This window comes from Sciurus carolinensis, chromosome 14, assembly GCF_902686445.1.
Source record: "Sciurus carolinensis chromosome 14, mSciCar1.2, whole genome shotgun sequence".
Taxonomy (NCBI): domain Eukaryota; kingdom Metazoa; phylum Chordata; class Mammalia; order Rodentia; family Sciuridae; genus Sciurus; species Sciurus carolinensis.
The window spans coordinates 36,076,042-36,096,295 of NC_062226.1; the positions used below are offsets into that span (position 1 = coordinate 36,076,042).

Here is a 20,254-nt window from a genome sequence, read left to right on the forward strand (position 1 = left end):
GGAGTCAGATCTGTCAGCCCATCACATACAGACCAGTTCTGGGGCCCAACAAATGGGATCCTTCCATAGAAGGAACAATCTGCGTCCCCTACAAGAAAACAATGGGAACAGAGATGGAGAGGGCAGTGTGTTCCCCCTGTTCCCATTCAGTCCCAGCAGTGGCCTCTAAGGGCAGAGGCGTCTGACCATGAAGCTTCCCCTGCCCACCCCACCACAAGCAGCCTCCCACCTCCCTGCCTGGTGGCCCTATCTGGACATTCGGCCTCGACAGCCACATTCCTTTGCCAGACGGTAACTGGTAGAAAATTCCCCCTGAAACTGAAGGAGGGTCCCCTGCCATTCTGTACGCCATAGGTCTCTGGAGGTAAAAGCCAGGAGGGCCTCTGAACCCAAATGACCTCTTCTTTTTATGATGCTGGTTCAGAAGCCTCACCTGATTACTGACCCAAGTCAGATCTTGTTGCAACAGAACCACGCATTTTCCCTTCCAGCACACTGCACGTGAGGACATGGTGACATTTTAAAGTGAACACAAGATACCTGTTACATTCCTCAAGGAGATGTACTCACACTTCAGGATTTTTAAGAAAAGAATCTCCACCCAGAAACTTGCTCCAAGCTGCAAATTGAGCTAAGGTGGAGACTGCAATGGCCTTATCCCCACTGGGGCCCCAGAGGCTGCCAGTGTGGTTACCTGGCTCAAGGTGGGCACTCTTTCATTTTTTTTTTCTTTTTCTCTTTCTTTCTTTCTTCCTTCTTTTTTTTTTTTTTTTTTTTAAGCCCTGAGTTGCCTAGGCTGGCCTCAAACTTGTAATCCTCCTGCCTCAGCCTCCTGAGTAGCTGGGATTACAGGTGTGTACCACCATGCCTGGCCACTTTCTCACATTTTATCTTTGAAATAGTGATATAACTTGCAAATTGGGAATATAACAGGTCAAAGTGTAATCGGCAGCATATTTGCCCTTAGCCGATCAATCATTGTACAGTCTACAGTCAATTGATGGCATCTTAGATTCAGTGAAATATGATCACAGTGGCCAAATAATATTTGTCAAATAAATGTGCCAAGAACTCTGCTAAGATTCTACATGCATCATCTCGTTTGCTCCTCCTGTGAAAGAACCATTATTACACCCATTTTACAGATCAGAAGACTAAAGCCAAGAGCCATAAAGGCCCCTGTCCAGGCTCACACAGCAATGGTGGAGGCAGAATCAACATCCAGCTCTGGGAAGATGTAGTTTCTGCTGTACCACAAATAAATCTGACATTACCAGGAAGATGTAGTTCCTTAGCCACAGAATAGTGATCAACCATCCTAGTCTGCCCTGGTCTGGGAGTGAAAGGGGGTGGTTCATGGGAGTTTAGGGCTGAAACTAGGAAAGTCCCTGATGAAACAGGATGGTTGGTCACCCTCTCACCAAGCCCACAAGTTCCTCCCTCCCCTCCCCCTCTCTGCCTGCTTCCTTCTGCACGGTCACTTCTTTGCCCTTAGGCCTGACTGGGACCCCCAGGGCTTGAGTCCCTCTCTGAAAGAGCTGCAGATGCCTCTCCTTTCCTGAATGTCTGCCACCAACACAGGCCAAACCCAGTTGTTCACTGGACCTGCTGATGTTCATAGGACCTGCTGAGCTGTTCCTGCAGCTGGTGGAACATCTGGTCATGTTCTCACAGCATCATTGAAATTATGTACCAGGCTCTGGCTCATTATTTCCTGTTTCTTGGTGCTACATGGATTTAACAAGAAGCTCAGTCTTTTCGGGTTCTGGGATGCGGTTAATATCAGCACGCTCAGACCCAGACAGGAAGGATCCTTGCATTCAAGAAGCCTCCCAGCTGCCCTGACTGCGGCTGCAGGAATCCAGGTAAGACCTAGATTTTTTCAGAAAGTCAAATGCCCTTGAGCAGAGCTCTTAAGTGGGATCCTCACCCCAAGGCTCTTGGGGTCACCTCACTCCAGACCCTCCTGCAGCTGGGTCCAGAATCCTACTGCCCCTCCCCCTGAGGCCCTTGACCACAGTCCCTTCCTCCTGGGTATGTTGGGGCTGACCCATGGTTAGACTGCAAGGGTTCACCATATCTGTTCCCACTCAGGGCGATGGCTGCAGTCCCTGGAAAGGACCTGAGGACACAGTGCAAGGACCCACAGGAAGCGCTGCTTTTACTCACTGCATGTGGGCATCTTACACGTCCTCTGCCATCAACTTCCCCATAAACTGGCCTCCCCACATGCTCTGCCCCAACTATTACAGGAGTCCTAGTTTTATTGAGTCCAAATTCAGGAACCCACCTCACCATCCCTGGCCCCCAAGCTCTGTTCCACCATGCTACCGCCACCTGGGTCCTGCATTTCAGGAGCAGACAGACCTGGGTCTCCTTCGGCAACTGGTTTGCATTCCGTCCTGAAACTGGACACCGTAAAATCTCTCTCCTCTGTTCTTGCTGCTACATTTACATTTCTGCTTCTCTTTCTTCTCCTCTCACTTTCTCTTCCCAGACAGGTTCTGCCAACGGCCACCTCAAGAGAGTTATGAGAGATATCAGAGATATGAGAGGTGATGAAGCAAGGCAGGAACTTATTACTCAATGTGGCCACACTGGGAAGCAGGGGCACCAGAGTCCCAAACCCTGTTGACAGGGTACCCACAAAAGCATCAAGATTACATAGGAAAGAACAAAAGCAGGACCTGAAGCATGCTTGCAGAGTCGAGCAGCCTTGGTCCAACTGTGGCCCAGTTGATCATCATTTCTGGTCTGGTTCTGCAAGGTTCTCCTAGCTCCAGGGAAGTTGTTATTCTCAAGGGGTAGATTGGTTCCCATCAGGACATGATGGCTTGCTCTTGGGAGGCAGCATGGTTCCCATGATGGAGTGACCTGACTACAAAGTTTGCTGTTCCTGGAAACTTGAAAATATCTTAGTTCCTCTTCCCCCGCACCCCGGAGGTGCTGGGAATTGAACCCAGGACCTTGTGCATGCAAAGCAAACACTCTACCAACTAAGCTATATCCCCAGCCCCCTTAGTTCCTTTTTTCTTGGTGTCGTTAGCCTTGAAAGGGGACAAGACAGGTTAGGTAAATTTAGTACTCGTTGGCCTTATATTACCATTTTTAGGCAGACACTCCTTAAAGGATGAGATGTCGACTTGCAGAGTTGAGCAGGAATCTGAGCCCAGGCTTCAGGTAGCAGAGGACACAGCTGCAGCTCAAGGGAAGCATCAGTGCCTTTAGCCACAGCTGCCTGTAAGTCCCTGTTACACCAAGGCACCTGCCTCTGTCCTCTGCAGTCTCCCTTCTCCTCACCTGAGAGCTCCTGGGCTCCCTGCATCCTGGTCATCTGGTGTCCCTTGTAATCCTTGTACATTTTACATGACTCATTAACAAATGGACATATGTTGCCCTAACCTGATCATAATGCCATAAAAATACAGAGATGGGTCCTGTGTTTTGCCCTCTGTTATATTCCCAGTGCTCAGTACGGAGCCAGGGATATTGTAGGAACCTAATAATGAAATAAATAGATAGATACATAAATCCCCACATGATCCTAGGAAATGGAAACTATTATTATTCCATTTTCACAGTTGAGGGACTGAGGCTCCAGAGGAGGGGTTAAGGAATTTACTCATAGTGCTCAACTACTAATTGGTGGAACAGAAGGAACACACCTCACCATCCCTGGCCCCCAAGCTCTGATCCACCATACTACCACCACCTGGGTCCTATATTTCAGGAGCAGACAGACCTGGGTCTCCTTTGGCAACTGGTTTGTGTTCTGTCCTGAAACTGGGCGCTGTAAAATCTCTCCTCTGCTCTTGCTGCTTACATCTACTTTTCTGCTTCTCTTTCTTCTCTCCCCACTTTCCTTCCTGACCTGCCCTGTCCACTGTCTGCAGCCTCATAGAGTCCAAAGTCCCGTTAATGAGGAACTTCATTACAGGCAAACAAATGCTGTAAATAGAAAAACAAACAAGTCAGCATCACTTCTAGGTGATTCACCAGCGCTGGTGAGTTGGAAAAACAGAGGCAAATAAGTATCTAAAAGAATCAGTGCTTTCTTCTCTTCAGATCTGTCTTCAATAGGAAGGAAAAACAAATTAAGGAAAAAATAGAAACAGCTCCTAAAGATGAAGAAAATGATATTTGGAAAACTTGTAGAAATAGATATAATAATGATAATTGGAAACTGGCTTCCACCCTTTATAGCAAATCCTGATGAGATGCATCCTGAAGTGTAAACAGATTTGAACAATAAACTTATTGAACCATATACAATTATTTCTGGAGAGAAATGGATGAGCGGTTGGTTAGACAAATGGAAGAGGTGTGAATGATTCTTAACACTCTGATCTGGCAAAATGGTCCTTGGAAATTAATGGAACAAAAAATTATACCGGGGAAGAGAAGCATCATCAGGAGAAAGCACTAAACATAGGAACCATGAAATGAAAAGGCATTCTTATGAATAAGAGAATTAATGAAATGAATTTAAGAAAAGGTCAAGTTGGGGAGAATTTCAGATGGGCTGCGGCTCCACAAAAGTCCCTAATTTACTGTGGCATTTGAAGCACAGGTCTTTGGGATGTACAAAGTCCCTGAGAAATCATCTATTCCATGCGTTTTTTTGTATAGATGAGGAACCTTAGATCCAGAGAGGGTGAGTAACTTGCCCATGGCCACACAGCTAGATGGGTATGCTCTTAGGCTGGATTAGTGCCACATGTGAACCAAGGGAAGTTACATGCCTCCCCCTAGTCTGGGCTGTTTTTAGAGACAGATGCTATGTTTTAGAGGTTGCTGAGAGGTATGAAACAGGCCTCAAGCTTGCTCAACAGTTGACTTGCAAAGAGCATCCTTTCTAGAATCAGAGAGATCTGACTTCAAATATCAATTCTACCAATGACCAGCTGAAACCTTGTTAGTCACTCCTAACCTCAGTCTTCTCATAAGTAAAATGGAGCCACCATTGCCTACTTTGCAAAATTACAGATCTCAGGAAAATCACCTGCTACATAGTAGAAACTCAACAAATGTGTTATTATTCAATTCATTGCCTGGAAATGCTTAATTTATCCCAAAAGGAACAATGGCAACAGAAAGAAAAAAAAGTCATGGAAAAGAATGAAAGGTCTGACAGAAAGAAATAAGGGTAGCCCCCAAACTTAATAGCTTTCTGCAGAGAAGTTATGGCCCAGGATTATAGGAAAAAAATATATTCAGGCCTGGCACAGTGGCACACGCTGGTAATCCCAGCTACTCAGGAGGCTGAGGCAGGAGGATGGCAAATTTGAGGCCAACTTTGACAATTTAGTGAAACCCTTATCTATTTCAAAATAAAATAAGAACTGAGGATGCAGATCAGTGATAGAGCTCTTGCCTAGCATGCGCAAGGCTCTGTCTGGGTTCAATTCCCAGCACGACGAACGAGAAAGAAAGGAAAGAAAAGAAAAGAAAAAGGAATGAAGAAGGAAAGAAAGAACACATGTACCCAGACTTGGGTGCAGCCTGGAAAGTGCTAGACATGGTTCTAGACCTGCTTTTGAGGCTCTGGGCTGCCCTTTCCCAGGTCATGCCTGTGGGGTCTTGAGGCAACACTCCCTCCGCAGAGCATTCCCCTCATAACTAGGGATTCTGCATCATTTTCTGGGTGTGGCTCAAGGAACTGGGGCAGAGGACCTTGGTGAGCAGGTTCCACTTCCCTCCACAGGGGGCGCCAGGGAGGCGCTGTCCTCCCCAGGCTGTCTCCAGAGCATGCGCCATGGAGCACGTCTTGCAAGGCTGTCTGGCTGGAGTGGCAGGGTGGAGGACTTTGTGGACAAGTTTTGCAATACTCACGGGACTGCTGGGGTCTGCAGGGCCCTGGGGCGACTCCACTCGGCAGTGCCCCTGAGCACTCGTACCTGCCAGGGAAATGAGGAGAAGGACCTGGTCAAGAACTAATTCTTGTAATCCTATCAGAAGCCAAAGTGTACTTAGCTGGAATTATTTTCACAAAATAATACTATGAACAGCTTAATAGCAAATTATTAAGCTTAGAGATCAGCATGGACATAGCTCAGGATTCACCCAGTCAGCAGCTCAGAGGCTCAGGCGCTACACTCTGCGCTGAGACCTATGGTCACAGTTCTCTAGATCCTTCAGATTAAGCTGCCTGTTTTGACTGAATTAACTAAACAGCAATGATGTCCCATTTCAGAGTTTGCCACATTCACAGCGTCTTCCCAGCTATCCCACCAGAATCAACCCCTGCCTCCCCGGACTCCGCAGGTCTATGTTGACCATGTCTTTGTGGAATTAAAGACATGACTGCATGTCAAGTGTCAGCAACTGAGGTCAGGCCCATCTTTTCTTCATCCTCAGTGCCAACAGAAGTACTTAACTAAGAATCTGGTACGTGGTCAGGGCTTAGAAGCATTCTTGAGATTAAATCAAATAATCATGGAAAATGTGGGACTGGACCAAATGGACTCAGAAGTCAATCTTTCCAAGAGACTGTTGTTGCTGCTGTTTTAATAGGTTTCATTCTTCCTGGGGAAGTCCGAGGTGGCTTATACCAAGGGACTTTTGGTAAAGGGTCCTGGGCTCTGGGTTCAGCCCTGGGGTCAGCTGTGACTGCAGGGCTAACCTAAGGTGGGGGAAAGGGGCTTTTGTTTGGTGGTGGAGGGACCCAGGGTCAAGCTCTGGCCCTCTGCTTACTACCTTGGACTTCATTTTCTTCCTCTATAACAAGATAATCATAGTCACTTTGCAGGGTTATAGTGGGATTTAAATTTAACAACGTGCAAAGCACCTGGATCATGGTAGGCTCATAAATACAGTGGTTTCATTCCCCTCTAATCTTTTAAAAAGACATGGTGGGGTAGAGAAAGGCTCAGGCTTCAGTGCTAGGTTGATCTGAGTAGTCTGAGTGTTCCCTTCTCCACATACCCTTGTATGACTTTGGCAAGTTATTTAATGTCCAAAAACCTCTGTTTTCTTATGGCTAGAATGGGAATAATAGGACCTACTTAATTTGCTTGGGGAGGACTAAAGGAGATTAGTAAAATGCTGAGAATATTGCACGGAACTTATTCATTTCTAAACACGTGGGTGCTATTATCATTCTCTTCCTTAGCCTGGAATGGAATATCAACCAGGCTGACAGTCAGGGTCAGGCTTTATAGTGGACTCTGGATTTGGGGTCCTGGCTCAGAGGGCCTGAGGGTGGAAAGCTCCTCCTGCGTGGTCATCACCATGGACAGCTCCACCAGTACTGTCCATTAGGGGAAGAGGTATGGGGCTGTCCCAGAGGTTCCCAACTCCGTTGGGGGTCTACCTTCCAGGGAATAATCAGCACAGATTATTCAAAAGGAATCCATATCCTGGTTCTCAACTTCCATAAGAGTTCCTTCCTAAAAATGGTCTGCCTGTGGTGGACTTGCCATTCCCACCTCTCCTTCACTACGAAGACTCATACATCTTTTTCACCCTAACCTTATTCTTGTGCATCGTTCTTTTGAGTCACAAATTCTGGGATCAAATAAAGGGACAATTTGACAAATGGTGTGCTCAATGTCACCTTTAATCAAAGCACTATATCACCACATCCCCAAATCCAGGGCCACCACATCAGTTGTACAGGTTGTGCACTGAAAAACTCCAGTGGTTGCTGCTTATATCGTAAGTCTATGGGAATGACCATCCCTAGAATTTTTAGTGCTTAGCCTGCATGGGTGCATAAGGCTGTCCTGCCCACATCCATCTCACTAAGAAACACATTTCTAATAAAATTTAACTCTTTAATAATTATTTATCAAAATGTGCAGTATATTCATGTTGTTTTTATCAAGTTTTTATTATTCCTATTTGAGATGATAACTCAATCCAGAAGAATTTTTTCTAATACTTAGAGGCTTATGGTCAAAGGAAATTTTAAAAATTCAATTTATATACATCTTTTTGTTGTAGAGACGTGTGATAGAAAAATCAATAAAAGACTTTCAAGCATAAAAATACATTACATTAGGATAAAATTCTGTAGGGGAAGTGAATTGGAAATACAATTTCCTGCTGTTAAATAAGAGCTCATTCGTGTATTTTTTAAAAGGATGATGGTATCAAATTGCTATGATATTTGTATTTTATTGGATACATTTAAAACAGCAATGTAAGAATTTTATCTCATAATGTCTATATTCATAATACACTAGACATTACAACCTTTGTAATTATTTAAAATTGTTATGAAGTAGTCTAGATGTCAATTTTAAAATGTCGGAAAAGAGACATAGATTTTCAGAATCATCTCTGGCAGCACGGAGCCACGATGATTGAGCCCACTGAGGTCGTCAACACCACTTTAAACACCTGCTCATCCCAGCTAGCGAGTGCACCCCGGACACAGAAGAGTGAAGGTCTCCTTTGGGCCTTTGCTTCTCTTCAGGCCAAACGCAGGCTCAGGGGCCAGGATGCTGCTCTGTGGGAAGGATGGTCATCCTACTAGACGAGATTTGCCTGCCTTTCTGTTGTCCCTGCTTTCCTTGCCAGAGGACTTGGGTTTTATTCTGTGTGAGGGTGGACAAGTGCTCACCTCCCTCTGGGCTTCAGCTAGGTCTCTTTCCACAGAGAAAGAGCAGGCCTCCTTGGTGCTTTGGGATTCTGACTTCTGATCTACCCAGGCTCCCTCACTCTACATCTGACACCACACTCAGCACATAGTAGATCTATAGTAAATGTGCCTAACCACAGGACAACCCCAAGTGTAGACAGATTTGCTTTTTCCCCATTGGAAATTCCAAAACAGATTTTTGACCAACTTTCATATATACACTTTTAGGAATTAGACAAGAGTATCCAAGGTCTCCCCGTAATCTTTAATTTTTAAAAAATAGTTATACGCATCCTTCTTTAGCATTAACTATTATTTCACATCATTTTAATGATTACATAATGTTCTACTGAGTGGTTATGCTAGAGTATGTTTTGGGGAGGCATTTGAGTTGTTTCTAATTTTTCCCAGTACAAACGAGATCTCTTTGAATTTAATTTTAATATATAAAATATATTAACATTTTGTGGTGACTAGACATTAATATGTTGCTCAGAAGTTAACATTAATATAAAGTCTTATGCAAATGACAAGTACAGTTCAAAGAATTTCTTTTCTTCCGTGTTCACATCTGATTCATGAAGCAATTGTATTCACTCTTCACATACATCTTTGACACTGACATTGGTATCTTTGTCATCACCAGAGCCACTTCTCGAGTCATCTAACACAGCTTGCCGGAGTGTGTCATCTTTGCTTCCATCTAAGTCATTGAAGATACAGGATGCTTTGCATCCATGGATGATGCTGTCACTGGAAATTATACTCCTGGCCCCAACTATCCATTCTCTATTCATGAGCTCTGCAAACTAACCACTTAGTGTATTATTTTTTTAAAGTGATCTTTAAGAGACTTATTTATAACATTCAACACTTGCAATTATAAGGAAAAATTACTAAATCTATACTTGGCGTTTTTGTCTCCAGTTTTGCTCCATAGAGTGACCTTTACAAGCATTTGAAACATAGCATTGATTGGAGTTATTTTGGACAAATATATTTTTCCCTAATTCTTTGTGGATGAAAATTAAGTGACTGAAATAAGGCTTGTAACTTGAGAAATTTAGGCTGAGTAGATGAACTGTCCAGGTTGGCGCTGGTTGAGGGCTGCCCTCCTGGGTCTTACCACCAGCACGCCAGGTTCCAGTCTGGGGAGAGACCAGTGCAAAGTACTGAAATCCCAACCCAGACCCAGCCAGGGAAAAGCAGCCACGTGTGCCAGGCACTTCCTTTGTACCAACCGTGTGCCAGAACCATCTGCTACCCTGCTAAGTCTCCCAGCCAGGTGTGAGGTGGCTGTTTACCTGCATTTAGCAACAAGGAAACTGACACTCTAGGCATTTTCAACCACATTTTTGTTGTTGTTGTTGTTGTTGTTGTTACCGGGGATTGAACTCAGGGACACTTGACCACTGAGCCACATCCCCAGCCCTATTTTGTATTTTATTTAGAGACAGGGTCTCACTGAGTTGCTTAGCTCCTTGTTTTTACTGAAGCTGGCTTTGAACTCACAATCCTCCTGCCTCAGCCACCCGAGTCCCTGGGGTTACAGGTGTGCCACCGCACCCGGGTTCAACCACATTTATAGAGATATGAGAAACTGGCCAATAATTAATCTCCCAAGTGGTTATGAACCTCTGGCTCAGAGCTAGCTTTGGAGTGAGACATCTCAGATTTAAATCCTTGTTCTTCCACTTAGAAGACATATGACCAGCAACAAGTCATTTAATCTTTCTGGGCTTCACTTTTGTTACCTATAAAATAAAAGTGATAAAGCCTACCTCATAGGGTTGTCATGAGGATTAAAATAATGGTATCTGTAAAAGAAATACCTTGATCTTGTAAAGGAAAAAAAATTTTTTTAAATAATGGTACCCAGGCTGGGGATGTGGCTCAATGGAAAAATGTGTGCTTAGCACACACAATGCCCTGGGAAGAGTAATAATAATAATAACAATAATAATACCTAACACAACTCACTATATCATAAGTGCTCTTCACAAGAACCTGGAGGTCCCAACTCTAAGGACAGAAAACATAATATAAACAGAGAGGCAGTTGCTCCTTGTGAGGACACAGCTTTCCTGGACAGTGAGTGACCACACTGTTTACCTTTGTACTTGTGAATTACAAGAAAGAAAGCAGGCTTTCAAAACTAATCTGCAGGCTGGGGATATAGCTCAGTTGGTAGAGTGCTTGCCTTGTATGCACAAGGCCCCAGGTTCAATCCTTAGCACCACCACAAAAAAAAAAAAAAAAAAAAAAAAAAAAAACCTGACCACTTAGTGTCAATGATTAGTAGGGGTCTTGGCCTGTGATAAGCATTTTAAATATCATGTTGTGGCTTGTTTTTCTTTATTTCAAACATGAATGATACATCTCATTCACAAAAAGAAAATTGCAAACAATTCTAATTCCCAGGGATAAGTTCAGTTGTGATTTTGGTATGCATCTTTCTAATTTTTTTTGTTGGTTGGTTGGTGTTTTGTTAGTTTGCTTACCTGCTTTTCCTCTTTAAATAGCCAACACAGGACCACGCTCTACACATCATTTTGTAACTTGCTTTTCTGAGTCAACACTTCATCAACATCCTTTTTTAGCATTAACTATTATTTCCCATCATTGTAATGATTACATAATGGCCTACTGGGTGGTCATGCCATGCTATGTTTGAACAAATCTCCTTTTTTGGAGGCATTTGAGTTGTTTCTAATTTTTCCCAGTACAAACAAGATCTCTTTGAATTTTATGGTGATTAAAGCACTTGCTCCCGTCACATGAAATCTCATTACCTTGGCAGGAAGACAATGCCATGATCACTCTCTCCATTTGACAGATGAGAAAACAGAGGCTCACAAAGAAAAAGTGGCTTGCTCAGTGCCGCTCAGTAACTGGTGTAAAAGCACCCAACCAAGGTCTTCTGGGCTCCCACTACAGCCAACCTCCTGACTCTCCTTTATTTCTTCTCATGGAAAAATGAATCCCACATCTTCCCCCTCCCCAGGAGCATCTGGGTTTAGAAGGAGCCCTTGACCCAAACCAGAAGCCCTGACCGCCCCCATCCAAAGTAGCTTTTCATTCTTTTCCTAGTCCATCACTCAACCTTCTTTTCTTCCTTTCTTTCTTTCTTTTTTTTGTTAAATTTCTTTGTGGTGTTGAGAATGGAACCCAGGACCTTATGCATGCTGGGAAAATATTCTACCACTGACTTACATCCCCAGCTAGACCAAGTCAATCTCATTTTGATCATAATTACTATTATTTAATTTTCTTTATTTGCTTGTCTTTTATGTAGTTCAGAAACTCTCAAGTGGGTCAGAACCAACCCCCAAGGAGGTATTTTGGTTGTCAGCAGTCAGGAGGCAGAGGGAGGCAGGAAGCTAAACATCCTGCAAGGCATGATGGTCTGACAACCTCACAACACTCCATTTAACAAGACGTCCATGTAAGTCAAAACCACCTATCATTATCTCAACCTAGAATCCAAACCATCTCATCTCACACTCAAACACTAGAGATGGTATGGTTGGTTTAATTTATAATGACTTTTCCAAGAATAAAACCAATATGGAAGCTGAGAGGGTTTTTTTTTTTTCAGAGATTATTTTGTTTTCTTCAACTTGGAGTTTCATCATTTCAGAAAATGACATCATCATTGGTCACACTGTGCCTGACATTTGAGTCACAGACACTATTTCTGGGTCAGGATGACTTTGTGGCTGCCATCTTCAAAGCAATTCTAAGTATATTTGCTGGTATACTTTTTTTTAACCTCTTTTTTCAAAATGTCAAAGATTAAGAGAAAATATCATCAACATTCAGTAGGAGATCATGTCTTTTTGTTAAATTCAAATATTCATGGTAAGTTAAGCCTAAGAGCCTGAGTGCTCCATTATATTTTCCTGCATCATTATGACCAAACATTTAAATACTGAAATATATATTATTATTAAAATCGCTTTTTTTTTTTACATTATATGACAGGACAAATGTTATATTTATTTTTTTAATTATGTGAATAAGTGGAATCTAGTATTTATCAATTTAATTTCAGGATGATAAAAGGCAATTTTAGAAATTGTATCATCCATGCATTTGGCCTCCCTCTGCACTGGAAGATCAGCTGCGTGAAGGCAGAGCCTGGTCTGGTGACTCTCCACTGCGGGCCCAGCACTCAGAAGAGCTCTCCATAAAGTTTAGTTGAGTGAAGAATGGTGGAGGCATTCCAGGCACTGTCAAAGAACTTGAGTGGGGGGAGAGATTTATAGCCAGAGTTCAGCCTTAGACAAGGGGATTGGGTGATGTTTCTGAAATTCTTTTTCACCAAGTACAAATTCGGGCAGGAACCCCAATCTGCCTGGATGGGAAAGGACGCAGGGAGATCTTGGATCTGGAGACTGCTGGCGGAGCGCCTGGCAGAAGGGAGGGCTGAGTAAACAATGGTTTTTGTCGTCATTATTAGATTTCTCAAGCAGTAAACCTGAACTCTCTATTCTCAGCTACCGCCCCCCCTTCTCTGCTCAAAATCTGTTTGTTGTTGCTTTTAATACATTTTCCTAACTGCCTCCTATTCCCATTTATTTCCTCCCACCTCCCCCGCCTGAGCCTGGGCCACCTTCAATAATCTCACTCTAATTGGAAATTGGGGCTGTCAGGGTGACCTTCCTCTCCCCTTCCCGATTCTCACCTTGGTCCCTGCCTCTGACAGATGCAAACATCCCCACAGCTCCAAGCAGAAGCCACAGATCAGGAGGGTGCCGTGAGGGGCAGGCTCCCACAGGCACTGTGGCGGGCAGGCCTGTGCCCCAGGCTTCAGCTGCCACGCTGGGAGTGGACCCGGCCTCACTCGTGATGAAATGTGCCACCCCCGGGGAGCCGTCCCTGGTCTTCCACAGTGGCTCGGGCGGCAGGTTTATCACACTCACTGAGAGAAGACATAATCAATTCCCCAGCTGGCACTTTGCGCTGAATACCCACTTTTTCAGCTTGATAGCAGGACTAAATTAGTTATTTAGCAACTAGGCCCTAATTTAGAGCGAGCGAGAGCCTTGACAAGGATCATTGTTCAAGGCCATCCCCCCTTTGCCTTCAGATAGGAGGCCCACAAATCCCCAGAAGGTGATAAATAGACAATTAGAAAATAGATATATTTGGTTAGATCTACAAGGCTCCCCAGCGCTGTCAGGCTCACAATGAAGGGGGCCGGGGTAAATTGGTGGCCAATGAACGCCAGCTGCACGGCCATCCGTCCTGCAGACACTCAGCCATATGTGGCCATTTACAGGCCATCCTGAAGAATAGATCGGACCAATAAGACCAGAGGGAACTAAAAATACTTGACGAAGTTGGCTGCTCTTCATTTAACAAGAATAAAATATCTAATGGGGTGTAATGGAGGCCATCAATCACCTACTGCCAGCCCCGACCATAATACCACTTTTAACTATTAATGCAACTTTTTTTCTCTAGTAAGTGGGACAGTCACATCCGCTTTGTACACAGGGTGGATGTTTGGGGAAGGGAGATGAATGGAAGATACTGGAGAGCTGTGGCAGAGGATGAATTCCAGCTTCAAAATAGGAAAGGGATGGTGGGAATGTAAGATGGTGCAGATGCTATGGAAAACAGCATGGTGGCTCCTTAAAACCTTAAACAGAATTATAATACAATCTAGCAATTCCACTCCTAGAGGTAAACCCAAAAGAATTGAAAGCAGGAACTCAAGCAGATATTTAGCTACCCAAGTTTGTAGCAGCATTATTCACAATACTCAAAAGGTGGAAGCAACCCCAGTGTCCATCACCAGATGAATGGATAAATAAAATGTAGTAAATACCAACAATGGAATATTATTCAGTCTTTAAAAAGAAGGAAATTCTGACACATGCTACACCATGGGTGGACCTTGAGGACATTATGCTAAGTGAAATAAGTTAGTCACAAAAAGAAATATTGTGAGATCCTATTTTATATAAGGTACCCAGAATGATCAAATTCATAGACATAAAAAGTAGATGGGTAGTTGCCAGGGACATGGGATAGACTGGAATGAGGAGTCGTTGTTTAATGGACATAGAGTATCTATGGAGACTAATAAAAAGTTCTGGAAATAGAAAAAGATGGTGGTTATACAATGTTGTGAAAATACTTAATCACTGAATTGCATGCTTAAATTGTTAAAATGGTAAATTGCATGTATCTTTTACCATAGTAAAAAGGCGGGCAGGGTGGTGGGATTAATAGGAAAGGGAGAACAGGCAAGATGTTTGAATCATCTGCTCCAGGAGCAAACCCTGGATTCAGCAACTTGGTGCAGTTTGCTTATTTCCTACAGAGAGGTTTTCTAGTCCATCTGCTTCTTTAGATTCTAAGAAACAGCCACTGAGCCCTGTTCTGCATAGGACAGGGACCAAGGGTACAGGATGTATGTGGATTAGGCCACTCCTGCCCTCACGGAGTTGTCATTCTACTATGGTGAACCAACACATGCCCGGGGCATTCTGTCTCTGGGGAGATTGAATTTTCAGCCTTAAAGAACAGAGGAAATTTCTCCTTGCACAAGAAAGAATGCAGGCAAAGGGACCACCCTGGTCCCCATGACATACCTCTCAGCTGGAGTGGAGAGTACGTGAGAGGAGTAGACAAGGATGAGGTGGAAGATGAGATTGGAAGTCATGAAGAAAGCCTTCCTCCAGGGATGGGGTGTAGCTCAGTGCTACCGCATGTGCTTAGCATGCACAAGGCCCTGGTTTGATCCCCAGCACCGCCCTCCAAAAGAGAAGAAAAAAAAAATCCCTTCATTCATTCATTTGCTCATTCACTCTATAAATATTTAACTATGATGTCAGATATTGGGATTTGTGAAAGAGAGATATATAGAGAAAAAATAAATTTTTAATTTATCAATAATTTCCACTCTTGGCTTTATATCAGATTTAAGAATCATTTTATAGGACAACACACTCTGTCCCACAACTCCATTAGGAAAGAAAGGCCCAGAACCACTTGACTTCAAGTGCTAACTTCTGCTTTTCACTCCAAATGACAATCCAGCCCCTCACCCCGTCCCCAGCACAGCAATGGGCCACGAAACTGGAGGAAAGAGATTAGACAGGCATTGGTTAAGATGTGCTCAGCAGTGCCAAGCAGGAAGCCTGGCTCAAGCTGGCCTAAACAACAAGGAGATGCACAGGCTCCATCACTGAAAGTCAGAAGTAGAGCAGGCTCTTGGGTGGGTCACCTTGGAGGATCAGCCTTGCCAACACATACACTTGACTTTCTTTGGGGAGACTAGGTTTTTACTAACCCATTTTCTCTTCTTCCTGAGCATGAAGCTAGAGTACATTTCCCAGCTCCCTTGCAGGTGGATGTGGCCCATTGAATTTCTGGGTGATGGAAGGTGGGTAGGAGGGTGTACCACCCCAAAGCTTGGTTCATGGAAACCTCCCTAACCTAATCCTCCATTGTGGTTTCTCTTGTCATCCAACCAGATTCAGAGGAATCCAATGCAAGGGGGTGACAGAACCACCTGCAGGAAGGAGCTGCATTTCCTGAATAACCAGACATATTAATTTGCTAGAGCTGCTGTAACAAAATACCACAGAACGAGTGGTTTTAATAACAGATTTTCTCACAGTCTGGGGGTTAGAAGTACAAGACCAAAGTGTCCACAGGTTTGGTTTCTCGTTGGTTTGTAGATAGCTGCCTTCTCACTGTACCTTCACGTGATCTTTTCCTCTGTGCCTACACACCCCCAGCAACTCTTTATGTCACATAATTTCCTCCTCTTGTAGGGACAGTCAGTCAGACTAGAGTCGGGTCCACCCTAACAGCCTCATTCTGACTCTCGTCTCTTTAAAGACCCATCTCCTGGACCTCACATTCTGAGATACTGGAGTTAGGATTTCAACATAGGAATTTTGGAAGAACAAAATTCAGTCCATAGCACCACATGAAAGATCTTTTCCAGATTTCCAATTGGTGTTCATGTGATCAAGACGCAAACAAGGTATTGTGTTAAGGCACTGAAATTTGGGGATGTGTTAAACAGCTAAGCCAATGCAGTCCTCCTGCTTGTAGTCAACTGTGAAGTTCATCTGAGTTTGCAAACTGGTCACCAAGAGAAGCAGAGTTGTCTGTTTCTTTGTTTATATCCTTTAGTAAAAAGAGGGTGATTTCCCAAAGTTCTCCAAGAATAATGAGTACCCTCCTTTCCCAGAAGCCCCTAGCAAACACCTCTCCTGTTTCATTGGCCATAAATGGGTTGCATGCCCTTGATCAATCTCATGACTAGGGAGATGGAGTCATTTCTTCCCCCAAGCTCACGACCACATGGAGAAGAAGGGATATCTGAACAAAACTTGAATTCTGTTAGACCAGAGGAGAGAACAGACATTGGGAATGCAATCAATAACATCTGCTCCAAGTAGTGTTGATGTTTTTGAGCCGCTGCCGCTTCAGTATTTGAGGGAACCATAGATGGAAGGATGGTATGCGAAAAATGTGAAAAGAAACTTGGTACCGTTATCACTCCAGATACATGGAAAGATGGGGCAACGAATACCACAGAATGTGGTGGAAGAAAGCTGAATGAAAATAAAGCTTTGACTTCAAAAAAGCAAGCATACAGCTTACACAGAAGGAGCAGAGATAGTCACCCAGAAGAGTCTGCCTGTCAACTATAGAACTGGATATAAGGAATGGTTTGATCCATATGGAAAGAATAAGTTCTCCACTTGCAGAATTTGTAAAAGTTCTGTGCACTAACCAGGTTCTCATTACTGCCAGGGCTGTGCCTACAAAAAGGGCATCTGTGCAATGTGTGGAAAAAAGGTTTTGGATACCAAAAACTATAAGCAAACATCTGTGTATTGATGAAGTTACTGTCTTTCTGTGATGTTCCTTTCTGCTTTCAATTTTCAAGGCATAACATAGATATTCAACTTAAAAATAACCTATTTCAGAACAAATGATTAAGTTTTAGTGAGGAAAGTTGATCAGTACATTCTTTTGCTCTCAACTTCTAAATGCAACAATGTAACTAGTATTTTGCTTTAAGTGGTTACTTTTCTTTTGAGCATTTCTTTGAATCAAAGTAAGGAGCAAATTTAATGAAAAAGTGTTTCTGTGTTCTGTATGCACTTTTTACTTAACATCATTTTATCTTATCCTCTCCATCTACTTTTATTTATAGATATTGCAAAAGTGAGATTATTGATATTTTGTTTTGAACTTGGCATCCAGAATGACAATTCTTACCTCATCCCCTTACTGGTGGCATAGTTCTTGGAGTCAGCAGTCCCTTAATGAATTGCAGTTTCAGAGGATATTTAAATGTTTGAGGCCATTATTGCTGAATGGTTCCTTAGTAATTAGTCTAGACTCAAATCAAAACAAGTTGGGTTTGTGATTTTTTAAAAACATTTGTTCTAGAAGCCAAAGTGCCAGTTCCTTTCATATGTGAATAAGAATACAAGGAGTACCCAGGTGTCCAAATGAATTTACTGGATTTCAGAAAAACATATTACACATATTGATTGCCTTCAATTCAAATTGTCATGAAAGTTATGAGAACAGTGTTCATCCATGTTGATGTGTATTGAAAATGAATCCCCCCTTCCTTTGGGAAAGCTCTTTGAAGCAAGAAACAAACTTTTTTTTAACCTTCTTTCCACCCCTCAAAGAAATAAACAGAACAAAGCAAACATCTTGACTTTTTTTTATAATGTAGATAACTGAGAGATTACTTTGAGGTTTCAAATAAAGATCTTTCTTATACAAGTTCAGAACTTCTCCTTTTAAAATTCGCAGCCTATTATAGGTGACCAAAAGGATATTTTCTATTTCCAATTGTAATATGTATAAATTCGTGTCACTATAAAATATGTAGAATATTGTAGATAATGTGATAATATACATGGTAAAGACATTGCTTCTATTGTCTTACTGTGAAAAGTAAAGTTTTAACTGTATAAGATTTTTTGAATAGTATTTTTTAAGATACATTGTTATTTGTATATATCCAGAAAGATTATAAGAATAATGAAAAATAAATATCTCTGAAGGCAAGAAAAAAAATAACACCTGCTCCAACAATATTTATCAGGGTTCTCCTTGTTTTAGATCCTCCAAGGGCCAGAAATTAGCAAAGCCTATAGGACATGCAGAAAGTAAATATGGGATGAAACTTTTGAGATCACCTATTCTAGGCCAATCCCTTCATTGTATGGATAGAGAAAATGAAGCCCAAGGACCCCACGAAGTCAGTGTGAAGCCAGAGCAGAACAAAGGGCCCTGACCCGCCAGTCATGCCTCCCTCACCCCAGTGATTCCCATACCTTGCTGTTTATCAGCAACTCCTGGGGAAACTTCTAGGAAAACAGATTCTCAGACTTTGGCCAGGCTAGAGCCAAATCTCCAGAATTAGATCTCAATAATCTGCCTGTTTAAAAATCTCCCTAGTGTTATCTTTTGTTATCTTGTTTGAAGACAAGTTTGGGAACCAGAACATCACACTTTTTCTAGAGAAATTGTCTTTACATTCCAATTTACCCTAAGAACAGAAAATGTTGTGAATTCAGTTAATCAAGGAGTATTGAAAGAAAAATCCACCCAGAAGATCAAACTTCTCCTAGGCAAGTCCTACTTTGTTCAGGCCTCTTTTCCTTGTCAATAGATGAGTTACCAACCCCTGGTTCCTTTACCTCCCACGGCTATCATGAAGCTCAATGAATGAAACATGCGCATCCGTTGGAAACAATTAAGCACTGTAGTCTAATTCATATGTTCACACGCCCTTCCAGCCAGCTAAGAAACACCTAAGGAAACACTAAAGATACTTCATCCATGTGAACTGAGCCATCAATCTGAGAGATCCTGTGGATGGAAAAGTCAGGTCCCCACAGATGGAGGCTAGACCCTGTTCTCAACCCACCACTCACTTGGGGAGGCTCCCCCTTGGCCACTGCTGGATTCATGCATTATTCAGCCACAAAGTCACCCTACAGTGGCCTGATAGTGTCCTTCACACAGTCTGAGAATGTCTCCAGGTAGGGCAGACAAGGAACAAGAAGCTGAATGACTTTGAACACACCTACAGAATGCAGATGAGCCAGGTGCTTTGGCAGCGTGGGACTGAGTGCTCTTCAAGGAGAAGGCAGAAGAGGTCTGGGCATTAGAGGGGATGATGACAGCTACAGACTGTTGGCCATTAGGTTCTTGATAATGCCTGTGGTTTGGGCTCTTTGTAGTCTTTTATTACCCCGGAACGAATCTTTTGAGTTCATTGTAAAATTCCCTTCTATTTCAGTATTTAAGCACATTCACACCTCTTAACTCATTCAATCCTCAAAACCACCTTGTACACAAATAGATTTAATACTTCCTTTTGTTGACATGCCATGTATCAGTCCTGGTTTCAACTCAGTCCCTCTGCTCACTGTTTGACATATGTTCACAAACCCAAATGCCCTAGGTTCCCTTTCTTATTTCACTTGAATCATGCTCAATAAGGTCTTCACTTAACAAACTATGTAAGTTAGGATTCACAAGTAGGAGAAAACCGACCCGAACCTAAGCAAGACTGAGGAAGTTATTATAAGGATAAAAAAAGAAATCCATGGAACACAAGAACAGGATTATGCAGAAAATAGAGGCAAAACCTGGGAGCTC

General features: G+C 42.9%; 1 non-coding gene and 1 pseudogene across 1 annotated transcript; one reads left to right on the top strand and one right to left on the bottom strand.

Moving 5' to 3' along the window:
* Positions 1-2,938: 2,938 nt before the first annotated feature.
* Positions 2,939-3,011, bottom strand: Trnaa-ugc (transfer RNA alanine (anticodon UGC)). Its single transcript has one exon. It is a non-coding gene; the product is annotated as a tRNA-Ala (tRNA).
* Positions 3,012-17,067: 14,056 nt separating this feature from the next.
* LOC124964074 (cysteine-rich PDZ-binding protein-like) lies at positions 17,068-17,458 on the top strand (annotated as a pseudogene).
* The last annotated feature ends 2,796 nt before the right edge of the window (positions 17,459-20,254 follow it).